At 42.9% G+C, this 16,036-nt stretch overlaps 1 long non-coding RNA gene across 4 annotated transcripts in view; it reads right to left on the bottom strand.

The window, feature by feature from the left end:
* LOC110340413 overlaps positions 1-16,036 on the bottom strand; it is a 73,820-nt gene that overhangs the window by 28,125 nt on the left and 29,659 nt on the right. The window contains exon 3 of one of the 4 annotated variants that reach the window (XR_002382233.1): positions 12,962-14,348. The exons of 1 other annotated variant lie outside the window; for it this stretch is intronic. This is a non-coding gene — a long non-coding RNA (uncharacterized LOC110340413). 2 more of the 4 variants (XR_002382231.1, XR_002382232.1) reach the window with 2 other exon arrangements.

The raw sequence follows: 16,036 nt of genomic DNA, 5'->3' as shown, positions 1-16,036 counted from the left end.
AATAAGCTTGTGTTTATAAAATGTTTAAAGTCTCATATGCATTGTGTATATATTCTATTAACACAGGCTATTTGGTTTATGATTGCTACTTCATCATGAGGGATATTTTGCATGAGTTTTGTGATTCTTATTTTCTAACTAATATATACAGTCTAGGCAGAAATATCTTTATTATTCTTTAGAATTACATACAATCATTATAAAAGATTTAAATTATGTAGAGAAGGATAATGTGTACTTCTACTCCAAAGACAGCCACAGTTTAATTTGGCAAATCTTCTGATGATAATTTTTAAACTCATAGATTTATTTTTGGCAAAAAAAAGCTTTATGCCATGCATACAGTTCTGCAGGTAGCCTATCTGTTAACATTTGCATAATGTACTCAGGGGATCTGTGTGCAAAGATTCACAGTTAATACAAGCATTTCTTCATTTGTTGGCATGTAGACTATCTACTACCTATAGAGCAGGGCCACAGAGACCAAACTGAGGCACATATATTTAAAAGAAAACATTCCTGAATTCATGCTATATTTCCATAGATAAAAAGATCTGTGTATGTGTGTATATAAAACACCACACACCAAAATTAACCACACCCAAAGTCTATACAGCACACTGCAATTCCATACATCCAGATAAGCATTCAGAATGAAGGCTGTGGGCCTACACAAAAAAATTTTACACTTTCAGTATTTAATGTATTTTATACACTTATCTACCACCAAAAATAAAAACTCCCAAATTTTGGTGTGTGATAATTTTTTTCAATTATTTTATCAAAGCTCATTTTATATATAATATGTATGGTATACAAGTTATGTATATGTACATATATATACACACACATATATACATATATTCATAAATTGGCCATTTTAGGAGAACTGTAAAAGTTGTGGTGAGAGTTAATTGCAAAAAGTTGTATTTCTGATCTTTTTCTAAGCATTTTTGTTTGTTTGTTTGGTTGGTTGGTTTTGTTAGTTTTTTCCAAGACAGGGCTTCTCTATATAGCTCTGGCCATCCTGGAACTCACTGTAAACCAGGCTGGTCTTGAATTCACATAGATCCCAGGCTTGTCTTGAACTCACAGAGATCCCCCTGCCTCAGCATGCACCACCATTGCTGGAGCATTCTTAATGGAAAGATTTCAACAAGCCTGATGTGTCTATTTTTTAGGGTTGTCTGAAGACAAGATAAAGAAACACACGAATAAACCTGAGCTCTCTACTAAGTACTCAGTAGATACTGGCAAGCCCTGCAGTTGTCTGAAATCAAAGAGCACCGTTAGGCTCTTATGGTTGTTTAGTTGTTTTTGAGACAGGGTCTCTTTCTGTAGTCCTGCTGCACAGTCTCTACTTCCAGTCTTAGTCAACATCTCTAGACCTACGTTGGCTCTCGGATTCTATTCTTTAATGACTAGGTAACTCAGCTAAAGGTAAACCACAGCAAGGAACTGATTCAGAGATAACCTCTTCCTATGATCCTTTCAACAACTGGAAATGATCCACATGGTACTTCCAGGCTAAAAAGACATCTGATGACATAGAAGGAATAGCGCTTGTGATCAATGTGTCATTATGTCATTCAGCTTGCCTACGATGAGCGATTAGTTCAGAAAGCACAGTGGCACACTGTGAGAGAGTGGGGGATTGCTGAACAGGACCAGCTTCTGCTTTTTATACTACACTCTCCACCATCCCCAAGTTTCTTCCCATTGACTTCCAAGGCTGGAGACCTTTGTAGAGGACTTTCCATCATGTCTCAGGATGTTTAGCAACATCCTTGACCTTTACCCACTAGATGCCAATAGGATCTTCTTCCACCAAGTTTTGACAATCAAAACTCTTTCCATATATTACCAAACATTTCCTGGGGCCCAAGGCATCTCTGATGAACCCCTAGTATAAGGTCTATATGGATTTTTGTATAGAATTTTACATGTGCCAAACACATGTAATATTCATGATTGTGTATAGGCACGGAGATATCCTTCCCCATCCGGTTAGAGATGAGGGAACTACAAACCATTTCTGCTAAATGGGATGAAATCAAAATTTACATTTGATGTCGTCAAGATGTCACGACAGGTCAAATGAGAATAGTTTGATTTTTAAATTTTACATTAGTAACACCAACAGCAAATGCCTTACTCAAGCGCCACAAAAGAAACGATCATGCAGCTAGCATCAAAGAGAACCCCTAAATAAAAACAAGAGATGCAGCCATATGATTCAGAAGTAATTTAAGTTGAATTCATTAGTTGTTGAGATAATAAAGTGGAGAATAATTTACTTGTTCCTGCAGAGATAGAAAATGGGGTACCGTGTGAATAGATGACTCCAGGAGGTGTGTGGTAATGTATCTTTAGGGGGTACGTACATCCCACCCATCAAGTCTGTGCATTAACATGGTTAAAGAAAAACACAGGAGATTAAACTATGTAAAAACCATAACACTGATGGGCTTCAAGTACTAACATCTTGGAAAAAGGAACTGTAGTCTGCAGATATTAAGGAAGGTCTCCAGATTCCATCAAAGAGCTAGAATCCCAAGGAGATGGGGAATAAGGCAAGGGACAGCCGGAAATCCATCAAGGTCATCAACTCACACTGAACCCTGTGCACTGTGAGCAGACAACCCCTATTAACTTGCAAGCATCACTTTATGGGCTGTGTAGATAGTAGCACAGATGCCAGTTTGTGTTCAGGCTTTTTACCACATCAGGACCCAGGTTTCAACACTGAAAATGTCATCACATTAAAAACAATCTGCCTCACATGTGTGAGATAATAGGATTGGGGGTTAATGAGCTCATGCCTGGGATATCGATCCAAATGTGAATACCTGGTAATTGGCCATCATTCTATGTCAGCTGATAGCCAACTGAGGCAATCTGAATGAACACTTTATTCACTGAAACAACCACAGCTCCCCATAATACCAAGAACTTGCTCACGCAACTGGACAGTTGCCGAACAGCATCCCCTCTTCCTCCTTCTCCCCTCACATCCCTACTTCTAGTTAAACCCTAAATCTCTAGGAGAATGCAAGACAATACTCAGGCCCACCATGCTTCTTCACCCAAAGGTCCCTTCTGTGATTTAAGACATAATGCAAGGCCTTCCCTTTCGCCAGCAAGTGTTGCTTTTATTCTTTTGTCACCACAAATCCAGGGTTTGAAGGATTTAATCTCCAACTGCCAAGCTTATTTAAAACAAAATTGCTGTAAAGGAATACCACATCCAGCTCGAATTTCCTGCATCTCTATAGTAACATTCTTCAGTGAGACTATTTTCCATAGCGCATCATCCACGCGCTAAAATAGAATCCTTAAGTAGCAGCGGCAATTTCTCCAAGTAAGCCTAGAACAGAATTTCAAAGACTCTGGGTCCTAGGGCCAGTGTGTTACCTAAAGGAAGGGAGATATTTATGAGGGGAGAAAGGTGCAAAGCTTTACCCAGTGTGACAGGAACCCTCACACCACCATGACCCACCAAGGCCAAGGTCAGTGAGCTGAGAAGCAAACCATAATGGACTGGCCTGGTACTTTAGAAGTGGGCACAAAAACCACATTTATCCTATAGTGAATGCCTCAGGATGCAGCAAGCCTTCATCTCTCTCTGGAACTCAGCCCCCAACTGTCTGGGCAGATGAATGCATGCTTCCCAAGTGACTGGGGATTGAAAAGAAAATGTTTTTGAAGGTGCTTGTCACCCGATAGGTGCCCCATGGAAACCCTATGTGGGGGTAATAATTATCTTAATCCTAAACTGATAACATGGCAAGATTTTAAAGCTAAAAGATTAAAAACCAAGACTGAGGATCTATGAATCCTGGCTAACCATAGAGCTCCATTCATCGTTGCTTAACACAAACGTGAGGTCTAATTGTGCAGGCTAAACCCATCCTTTCTGCAGCTCTGAAATGACTCAGCTCTCTTAGCTTCCAGGGGCAACACAGGATTCCTGAGACCTAGGTTAAAACTGCAGGCAGGTGAGAGGCTGAAGCAGGGGCATCTTTGAAAATGTCAACACTAGGGGGAGACTCTCTCCTTCTCAGCCAAAGACATCATCCATCCCCTTCTCTAACCAATCCAAGGCTTCTACAGAAACCAATGCAAGGATCAAGGTCAACAGCTACTGAGAAGGACTGGGTGGGCAGCAGGTGCCAGTTATGGGATAGGATCAATGAAACCCAACATCAGGACAACATTTTTATTCCTAATGTTGTTCAGAAAATCCTTCTTGTATTAAAATCAGAGAGCCACAACCCAAAGCCAGCTGTGGTAGAACACGCTTGAAGTCCTAACAGTTGAGATAGAGGCAGGAGAAATGTGGAGTTCAGGGACATCCTTGGCTACATAGCCAAGCTCAACCTGAACTACATGAAAACCCCACCTCAAAAACAAATGTTATCAATTATCTACTGAATTTTTAATAAAAATAATCATTTGATTCGGTTTAGTGTCAAGAGTATTTAGTTGTTAAAATATCAGTATAAATAATTGATATTAGTTATACAGTAAGAGTAATTTTCATACTATATATAAAAAAAGTTTTATGAGTACTTTCAGGTTTTTAAACTTTTCCCAACCATCTAGTTAATAGGCATTACTAACTTTTTTCTGTTAGAAAAAAATGTATTTTTGGTTTTTCGAGACAGGGTTTCTCTGTGGCTTTGGAGGTTGTCCTGGAACTCGCTTGGTAGTCCAGGCTGGTCTCGAACTCACAGAGATCCGCCTGCCTCTGCCTCCTGAGTGCTGGGATTAAAGGCGTGTGCCACCAACGCCCAGCTTTTTCTGTTAGAAAATTTATAATAGAACATGATGTGTCTGTATTCTATACCCACAGAATTTCAGAAGCAGAGGTAGGAAATTCAGGAGTTCAAGGCCAACCTGGCCTACATAGCAAGATTGAGGCCAATCTGGGCAACATGAGACCCTGACTGCAGTAAGTCAAAACTAAAAGCATAAAATACAAAATCAGACACATTGGGTTCATGCTTCCATTCTACCACTTGCTAGCTGTGAAATATAGCAAGTTAATTGACCAATATTCCTTAATTTTTTCTTGTGTAAGCAAATAGTAACAGTACCTATCTCCTTGGGCTGTTAGGAAGTCAATTGAATCCATACATGTAAAATACTTTTACAGCGCTTGACATATTGAAAGCATGTAGCCCATCACCAGAACCCAAAAATCACACATTGATTTATTTGTTTATATATAATACTTTAGCTGTTAATTATACCAACCAGTCTTGGATCTGAAAAGAAAGCAAAAACCTTGTAGTTTGTTGGGAAGTCTAACACTGTATAATTCTAATAATGTTGATGAGTTCTATGGCAGAAATACTAGATGCTTTGCAGCTCAAGACAGGGATGTCATGACCAGTTAAGTTTCTACCATAGTCCAGATGAGAAGCTAACTGTAGTACAAGCAGCAGCAGCAGATTGACCTGCTGTCAAGGTTTGTGGATGAAGACTAAGCCTTTTAATATCTAGTCCTAGAATGGAAAACATCTAGGCAAGTCATTTGACCCCTGGGTTTCCAAACAATACCAATCTTTTGGGATACTTAGGAAAGTAATTGAAGTTACTGTCTGCATTTCCCTGGCCTGTAAGGAATCCACAGGGGCATTGAAATTTGGGGATGGGTCAAGTGCATAATGGTCCCATCGACTACACTCTTTAGAAGACGGTATTACATGTCCACTCTGCCTGTGCTAAGGGTAATAAAGAAACTCCTCACCCCCACTCATTAAAAAAAGAAATAATTCACATAAGGTACAGGTGTCCTCATCCTGAACTGATAAAATTCAATAAAATCATCCCCATTACATACTCATTGGAACAAATTAGGGAAATTTTGAACAGTGTAAAAGTGTAGGAAAAGCCACTAGTAATTCTCTCACCATAGCTGAGATTTTTGACATATTTCTTTTGGATCCTTATTTAAAGCAGTGTTTTTCTTAAAATAGTTGCAATTATATCGCACAGCCCCGAGGCAAAGAAGATGGCCACTTGTCCATGTGGCAGTGGGGGTTGTTCTATGTACCATTTGCTCTTTGCAGTCTCTCGGGCTGCACTACATGGTTCCTCACCATGCACTGAGACTAAAGACATGTCCACTCTCCGAGTGCAGCCCTTCTCCTACAAAGGAGCCTGTTACTGGGTTCGGATCTCCATCTATAAAAATGTACTACATGATGTACATAAATGTATATCAAAAATGCCACGGTATCTGTAACTCCAGAGCTCTGCAGCTCGAGGGTGTCGAGAAAATAGTACAAATTTTGGGGGACTGTACTAAATTTTTATACATATATATATACATATTTAAATATTGTAAATGCTTCTGCCTTGCATATTATAGGAGCCTTGGCTCTAGTCTCTCATTTTGTAATTGAAGACCGACTGACTGCCAAAAAAGCCACAGATGACTATAGATTCTGGTATATTCTGGAATTTGAGCACTTTAAGGTAATTACTATTCATATCTTAGAAGCCATATTTTATGCTAGTCACACAAATGAGATAATAGCAAAAACATTCTTTTTGTCTTGGGCAGTTTCTTAAAATGCAATGTTTTTTAAAACTGCTTCCTCCCAGCTATCCTCCCCTTCTCTACAGAGCATCTTAACACTTAACTCTATCCCACATAGTCAGTGTTAATGGCCAATACATATTTCTAAGAACGGTGTGTATCATTCCATGACATTTTCCATATTGCTCGAGTCATGAAAAATCGTAGATCTACATACGGCGTGGGTTGCCGCTGTTTCTCAAACTTGACTCTTACTGAAGCCACACTTCCTACACATCTCTTTCTAGGGCTAGAGATCAAATCCAGGGCCTTGGGTGTGCAGCTATTGAAGCACCAGACCACTGAGCCGCCGACTCTTGCTTTTCACTCTTAATGACAAAGTGTGGAAATATGTCCAGGCCAGCTGCTTTTGACTCACCTGTGTGAGGTGGCCGGGTTGATGGTCGGATCCTGGGCAAGATTCCACACTTGGGACAAGCATCTGCACAAGTCCTGAACCCCTCAGGTTCAGGCAACGTCATGCCAAGAATAGATGCTGCTCCCCATGAATGGACACCAAGGGCTCTTTCAAGATAAAAGGAGTTTCCGGTTCTTGAACTGCAATCCAAACAAGGGTCGTCTCCTTGAAAAACGGTGCCTTTTTTCCTAGGCTCCCCACAGCCAGCTGAAACACGGGTCCATCTCTCTAAGAGTCACTTAGCATCAAGTTTTTCCCAGACTCTGAGGTCCTTGCTAATGTTAAATGTCATATCCTGAGAAAGTTCTCTACGGTCAGTGAATTCCTGCTTATCCAGTTTCATGTTTCTGCCTCTTTGATTAAGTCCCATCAGAATGTATTCCCTGGCTCTCCTCCCTGGCTCCCGAGTGCTAACAAATATCTGCAGTCTCTTTGAGGTGTAACCCCTCCTCCCTTATCAAGCCTAGCATATCCCAGCTGGACTTGGCGGGGCGTTCATACTAGTAATCACACTGGCATCCAGGAGGGGCAGCAGGAGTGACTCCTCCCAGGGACACCTGTTGCTGTGTTCGCCAGGCTTGGGCACATTAGCACATGTGAGATAAGCGTGCCCTCCTATACCCAGAGCCTGCCCCCCACACTCCCAAACTTAGAGAATTCAGGTCAGCAGTTCCCAACCTTCCTAATGCCAAGACCCTGTAATACAGTTCCTCATGTTGTGGGGACCCCCAACCATAAAATATTTTTGTTGCTACTTCATAACTGTAATTTTGTTACTGCTATCAATCATAATGTAAATATCTGTGTTTTCTGATGGTCTTAGGTGACCCCTGTGAAACGGTCAATCAACATCCCCCCCTCCCAGGGTTGAGAAATTATGCTTGAAGTTTTTAAGAATTTGGCACATGCCTGTAATCCCAGCATTTAGGAGGTGGAGGTAGGAAGATCAGTAGTTCAAGTCCAGCCTCAGCTACATAGTGAATTTGAAGGCAGTCTAGGATACACAAGACCATGCCCCCTCCTCCCCGCAAAAGAAAAACAGAAAAGAAAAAAAAAACAGACAGACAGGGAGGGAGGGCACTGAGAACATGGCCCACTCAATAAAGTGCTTGCTCTACTGAGCTCCTATGCCCCTCACCCAGGTAAACAACTGGGCTTGTTGACATGCACCTGGCTGACAGGGCAATTTTATAGTTGAGAGTCAAACAGAACTGCTCAATGATTGGGTAGAACACATTTACTAGAGGCAATTGAAAAATGCATGTTAACTGAAAGGTCTAGACAACCCTGGTTAATCAGTGCACATGCTCCCTACAGGTAGGTGGAGCCCAGGCAGGAAGAGACAAATGTGGACCCCACACATCCAAGCTTGACTCTCAGGTAATTCTTAAGTTTTTCCCTGCTGGAGTGAGTTTGGGAGAACGGAGAAAAATCGGCATTAACCCCTTGACCTAGTTCCTTTCTGTGACTGATGAAACAATGACTTACAAGTCACAATCACAGTTCATCTGCCAAAGTCCAGGCAGGAACCACAGAGGAAGGCTGCTTACTGGCTCACTCACATTACTTGCCTTCTTATACAACCAAGTATCATCAGCCCAGAGGATGGCACCACCCACAGTGGGCTGGGCCCTAATGCATCAGTCGGCAATCAAGGAAATGCCCTCCAGGCTTGCCCACAGGCCAACCTGATGAAGGCAAATCCTCAGTCAAGGTTCCCTCTGCTCAGGTGACTCTAGCTCATAACAAGTCCACAAAAACTAACAGGAGCTCTCTCCACATGAAAAAGAAAATAAAAGGAAGTAACCATCTTCCCTTATCGGAGACACGGAACAATGCCTGTCTACAATTCTGAGAGCAGGTGTCTAAGCGTATACACCATCTGCTATCAAACATACCTGCATTTGGTTTTAAAATTCATTGGCATTCTGGGACTTCTCTGCCTTGCTCTTTCCCCTTTATATGCCAAACAAGACAAGAAGAAACATATCTTACACGGAAAGTGCAGCTGGGTGTGAGTTTAGTGCTTATCTGGCCTGGCTCTGGGATTTTACTATGGTGTCGAGGAGCCAAAGCCTGTAAAAGTGCCAAGAGTCCCACCAGAATTACTGCAAAGCCCAGGGTGATGACAGACAGCTCATGCCGCATGCTCACAAATCAACAACGTGCTCATACTCGTCTAGGCACCTGGTGAACAGCAAACCAAATTAGCAAGGTGGGAGATCAAATTTACATGACTGTGCAAACATGTGTGAGGGTTAAGGCAAGCCTCCTTCTGTTCTGCCGCCTCTGATGTTCAGGTAAGATGATTCCATACGTCCAAAGCAGCGCCCCCAAATGGCAGTGATGGTGACAAAGGCTAAGCCCCAGTAAGCCTTTCTATCCATGGAGTGGTCCACTTTTTTCACTGTGCTTACAATCGGTGCCATAGAATGTGGCCCACAGGAAAACAGCAGTTTATAAAGGTAAAGAGGGAAATCCCAGGTGAGGATGAGGTGTTTAACTTTAATTAGGCATGTTTTGGTTTGTTTTTTTTTTTGCCATGACTTAGGGTTGGTCAGTTTGAAGAAAGACAAGGCAGAGTGGCCCACTGTTGTATAAACATGTACTTGAACTCATTGGATGGGGGGGGGCCAGTTTTAAGTCACCAGGCTTTGTCTGAGCTAGGAGGATGAGGAATAAGCCGCCATCTTGGAAGTCCGCCAGCTTTATCCCCTAGTCATGCTCCCTATCTGTTTGCCTATAAGGAAATACTTAACTCCCACTTCTTAAAAGCCACCATGCCTGGATGGTAAGCAAAACCTCACTGATCTTAGCCCACTCCACAGCACAAGCTTCCTAGAACTTGGAAGGACCTGTGTCCCCTGAGGAACAAGAACCCCCCAACTGGCATGCCTCTCCACTCAGCACATGTTCTAGTCAGTCCAAGGCCCTTGAACAACCAGCCTACATTTACAAAAACAGACCTTCCGGGTGACAGCTTCCCCTCTGCGCTAGTCACTAGTCTTCAGCCAACCTCTGCCATCAGACACACCTGTACTGGACAAGGATGTGCAGGCTGTCCCACCATGTGCTAACATCATCCAGCTCCTATGCCAAGGAGCCTATTTGCTTGGGCAGGAAGCACACAGCCTAGGAGTGCAGGAGAGTGAGATTCTGGGAAGAGGAAGGTCTAGAATGCTTTCTGTGGGTGTTGCAGGTGGGTTCTGCAGAACTGCCCTCTCCACACTGGACCCTGAGTTACCTTCCAAATGAATCATCTGCACTCAACTCCATGCCTCAGCCTCTGTATCCCAAAGAACTTTTACCCAATAATTAGCTGTGTCTAGCTGATCAGATCTCCAGAACCCTAAAGGAGAACTTTGAGACGAGTAGGTCTCAGAACAGAATGACACCAGGTTAGTTTGGTTCGGCAATAAAAACAATTCTTTGAAATGGAAGGGACTGGATTACCAGGTAGGATCTTGACAAAAATATAGGTCATAATTAATACCTTGTCAAAGATGCCCTATAAAACTTGTGTAAAAATCACTGTGTAAACAATTAGGTAAAGAGAGAGAAAAAGAATGAAAAAAAGACCCAATATCCTCATTCCTAGGCTCAGTATTGGAGAGCCATGGGAATGTGACCATGGACTCTTTCATAACTACGTAAATGTCTGATCAATACATTCCTGAATTCTTTGGCTCAGTGGGAGCCTGGCCAAGTTCCAGAGGCTAATGGATAACTTGTAAGAGTCTCTCATGAGCATTTGGCAGTGTCCAAAGATATGGAGGTAATAGCATGAATTAGGACATTGAGAGACCTCAACAGTTGTGTTACAACAAAAATCAGAATATCAAAAAAGTCCAAAGAGACCAAGGATTCAAGAGAAAACACTCAAGTGTTTTTGTGTCTTTGCCTTGACACTGCTGACCATATAAAACTTAATAGGCACATTTAGACCACTCACCCCATCCAACACCTCAATCCACAGTTACAAAGCAGTATAAGAACTTGCCTCATTTGAGATAACATAATCTGAAAGATGGGTGCCTCTCACTCTCCACTTTGCAGATGATACAACCAATGCTCAAAGAAGTTACTAACACTTGCACAGGTGCTGAGAGTGTGCTCCACCCACAGATGATATAGTGAGTGTGCTCCACCCACAGGTGCAGTGAGTGTGCTCCACCTACAGATGAAGTGAGTGTGCTCCATCCATAGATGATATAGTGTGCTCCACAGGTGCAGTGAGTATGCTCCATCCACAGGTGCTGTGAGCGTGCTCCATCCACAGATGATATAGTAAGTGTGCTCCATCCACAGATGATATAGTAAGTGTGCTCCATCCACAGATGATATAGTAAGTGTGCTCCATCCACAGGTGCTGTGAGCGTGCTCCATCCACAGATGATATAGTGAGTGTGCTCCACCCACAGGTGCAGTGAGTGTGCTCCACCCACAGATGATATAGTAAGTGTGCTCCATCCACAGGTGCAGTGAGTGTGCTCCACCCACAGATGATATAGTAAGTGTGCTCCATCCACAGGTGCAGTGAGTGTGCTCCATCCACAGATGATATAGTGAGTGTGCTCCACCCACAGGTGCAGTGAGTGTGCTCCACCCACAGATGATATAGTAAGTGTGCTCCATCCACAGGTGCAGTGAGTGTGCTCCACCTACAGATGAAGTGAGTGTGCTCCATCCATAGATGATATAGTGTGCTCCACAGGTGCAGTGAGTATGCTCCATCCACAGGTGCTGTGAGCGTGCTCCATCCACAGATGATATAGTGAGTGTGCTCCATCCACAGGTGCAGTGAGTGTGCTCCACCCACAGATGATATAGTGAGTGTGCCCCACAGATGCTGTGAATGAGGTTAGGCAGAAGACTGAGTTGAGGGTTTCTAACTACCACCCTGCTTTCCCCTCCTTCCCTGCTGTCTACTTGGACAATAACAACTGCCATCTTTACAAAACATCCTAACCAACAGCACTTGTTCTCTGGATGAAGGCCTCCCTCCCATACCCCTTTGTAGGGAAGAGAATTGGCCTGAGTCTCAGAAATTAGCGATGAGTTCAGGCTTGCATGGTTATAAGAAAAGCTCCCAAAGATAGGTGGGAATATGGCAAGGCTCTACAGGGCAGGGTTTTCCTGGGGTCGTAGATAAAGTTGATGCATCGGAATGATGAAAAAAGTGGCATGATTCGGCAACTAGCTGCATGTACAGTTTGTGTACCATTTTCCTGTCGATGGAAGTAATTTTGAGGTTACACACACAAATACAGAACCTCTTGTTAACGTCATTCATGATTTATTATTCATTTAACAAGTATGTTTCAATAACTACTTGACAGCAGACATTATTTTATAAGGCACTTAATTTAAAAAAATCCATACCAGTTAGGAACATGTACAGCACCCAGTAATAAAAATCACAAACCCAAGTCTGGTGACTCTACCAAAGAGGGCTTGATAATTTTTCACGGAGGCCACCAAGACCACCAGACGACTGTGACACCTTCACAGATCGTGTTTCCATATTCCTTCCGTTCACTCTCCTGAAAGGGGTGGCCCTTTACATCATACCCTCACTTCACAACCGTAGCATGCAGCTGTGGAAGAATCCTTCTCTACACTGTGAATGCGGATTACTCTCATTGGTTAATAAAAAGCTGGCGGGCCAGGAGCTGGGCAGGAAGCATAGGCAGGAAAGCCAAAGTGAGAATGCTGGGAAGGATAAGGGCAGAGTCAGGAGACACCAGCCAGATGCAGAGGAGATGAACATGCCATGCTAAAAAAGGCACTGCCATGCGGCAGAGAATAAATAAGGAATATGGGTTAACTTGGAATGTAGGAGCTAGTTAGTAATAGGCCTGAGCTATCAGCCAAGCATTTCTTCTTCTTCTTCTTTTTTTTTTTTTTTTTTTTTTGGTTTTTACGAGACAGGGTTTCTCTGTATTGTTTTGGAGGCTATTGGTCCAGCCCAGCCTCGAACTCACAGAGATCTGCCTGCCTCTGCCTCCCGAGTGCTGGGATTAAAGGCGTGTGCCACCACCGCCCGGCTCAGCCAAGCATTTCTAATTCATATTCAGCCTCTGAGTTGGTTATCTGGGACTGGGCAGTTGGGACAAGTTTACAGCATGCCTATTCCCTCTAAGGAGTTACACCCTCATTTCACATAAGCAAAAGGAGACAGAGGAAGGAAGGGTGCTTTAAGAGAGTTAGGAAAGCAATCCCACAAGAATTCCTTTTGTAGGCCATCCCGTAGGACCACATATCACACGGCCACCCGTAGCTTTGAACATGTACAACTGGGCAAATTTCCACTCCAAATAAAACCAGGAGAATCTGTGAATCAGCGTAGAGAAGACAGGGTGCTGTGTCCTGTGCAGATCTACCAGAGCTCTAAAACATGGAGCTCATGCTGTAGACGGTAGAGTGTATTACCATGGTGCCTAGACTGCAGCTACCGTAGTCAAGAGAACCTATAATGGAAGGACATGAACCCACTCTCAGAACCAAAGCGGCTCAGAAGCAGGTCTCAGAAAGAACCAGGAATGTTTCTAGATGTCTGTCCTCACTAGCAGTGGGGAACGGATCCCAACCACAGGAGTGGTCTAAAGTTCTAAGAGAAGTCCAGTTTCTGACCTGTCTCCTAACAATCCTAAATCATCACACTTGGAAGAAGTGACTCTCTGACAGGACATTTGCAGACCAGAGAAGAAGCCAGGGTACCATGCAGCTTGGGCCAGACACTGCCATGCGCAGGCTCCAGGTGCCACCAAGCACTGTAAATTATTAATAGTATGCCTCCATCTTAAAACACATCTTCTTTCCAATTCTTTAATGCTTCAGAAAAATCCAATTTTCACTTTTCTGAGTGGATTCAGGGCTGGGGCGTGCAGGAAGCTTATACTAGAAGAAAAACAGCACAAGACTGGATGGCTTCAATCCTGAGGCTGCCTCTTCACTGCACTTTATAGAGTGAGGCTTCTGAATGTAGGTTAGGGAGCTATTAAAAAATTAAAAAAGAGAAGAGCATCTCTTCTGCTATTGACTTGAAGATGCTCACAGCAAGGCAACATAAAAATCCTGTTCATAGTGCCGCCTAAAGTGATACTATATCCTAACCCAGAAGCCTATAGGCAGATCGGGCCATTAAGGATGATTACCCATGTTATTACTGCTAAAATATTTATGTATTATAATTTTGTAATAAGGTCTTTCACGAGAAAATAACGTTGGGCTAAAATGCACATATTCACAAAACCACTGTGGCAGAACATCATTAGGGAATACCTGCAGAAGCAGAAACCACGGCCACCGACGCCATTGCAAGTCTGGACATTGCCCACCCTGAAAACAGAGCAAGTGAAGGCCAAATTTTAACCCCAAGAGTGACATTTGTTAAAAGCAAGAAAGGGGCTGGAGAGGTGGCTCACCAGTCAAGAGCACTGGGTGCTCTTGCAGAGGACCTGGGTTCAAGTCCTGGCACCCACATGGTAGCTCACAGCCTCCGTGACTCCAGGCCCAGGGGATTGGATGCCTTCTTCTAGCCCTGAGTGCACCAGGAACACAGGCGGTGGTGAACAGACAAGCACATAGGGGAACACCATGCACATAAAATTTAAATTGAACAAATACTAAAAGTTTTTTAAAAATCAGAGGTTTGACCCATGCTCACATACTGCTGTGAAGCAGTCTTTTTCTGAATCAGAAATGTTTCCACCACGAATTCGTTTTGAAGACTCCATTTGGTTACTCCAAAAAAAGAAACTTGGTAGACAACCTGCTCACCACAGAAGAGGCTTAATATCATTTCTTCTTTTATTCCTTCCTGACGTGATCCCTTATCATTCAAGATGTCAGAGTGATCCGTAAAATGGTCTATTGCCCCTTCATCCCCACCCTGCACTGTTCGCTTGCAAGTAGCGTTGGTTACGCTACCAGGCGTAGATGATGAGATAGAAAGGGGGCGTTGCTGGTTTTCATGTATTCGTTTGAGTGTCCCGGCTCCTCTTTGATGAGGTTGAGAGCTGCGTTTATCTGTGTAAAGATGGGAATTTAAAATTCAGATCAAAATTATACTGGTTTAGGAAAGTAGTGTTAGTGGGTACCCATGTAGAGTTCAGAACGTCACCAGCCATGAGCAGTGGGCTAGTTTTACAGTGACAGGCATAAATCTCTTCCTGTTGAAAGCCAGACTTGCATCCAATTAGACAGCTGTTGGTTGCTGCCAAAACGTAAGTATCGCTGTGTGTATCTTGCCAGGCTGGTCATTGTTATGGTTTGTGGATATTACTGCTGGTTAGGGCTCTTGATTGTTCTTCTCTCTTAGAAGTTTGAGTAACACCTTTGGATACTATAAGAAATAGGTCCTCAGGAATCCACAACTGTTCAAAAGGCAAAAAACAACAGTCTGTGGAGTGTGCATCACCCATTGATACACATACAATGAAAGCCCTAAATTCAAGGCTCAGGAACCATCATGGAAGAGGATGGAGAAAAGTCCTAAGAGCCTCAGGACCAGGACATCTACTGCAAGACAGTGTCTTTTGTCTATGAGAGGGAAGCTGCATCCACGACATCTCAACAATATGATTCCCTAGACAATGACAACATGGACACATATAAGCAACACTAAATGGACACATATGTATATCTGTAACAATAATAATTTAAAAAGAGGCCAATTAATTTGAGAGTGATGGGGAGGTCGTGAGAGGATTTGAAAGGGGAGGGGAGAGTAGAAATTATGCAAATACTCCAGTGGGAAATCCTAAAAAAAGTTAATTGAAAAAAAGCCTGTCTTAGTTTTAGAAAGGGTATTTGGTTCTTAGCTGAGCAGATCTATTAGGTAATTATCATTTATATACATGCGAAACTGTCATTTTTCAGACAGTAACATTTCCCCAATATCTTTATAAGACAAAGTATCACCCTATTGCCTCATAAAGATATCAACTGAATGGCCCTGTTACAGTGACAGACAGCTAAGAGATGTTGAAGAGTATTTGGGGTTGTCACGTTTCAGTCCGTCTTTA

Source organism: Mesocricetus auratus, unplaced genomic scaffold (assembly GCF_017639785.1).
Source record: "Mesocricetus auratus isolate SY011 unplaced genomic scaffold, BCM_Maur_2.0 Super-Scaffold_100010, whole genome shotgun sequence".
Classification (NCBI taxonomy): Eukaryota; Metazoa; Chordata; class Mammalia; order Rodentia; family Cricetidae; genus Mesocricetus; species Mesocricetus auratus.
This window is presented reverse-complemented; position numbering and strand designations above follow the sequence as displayed.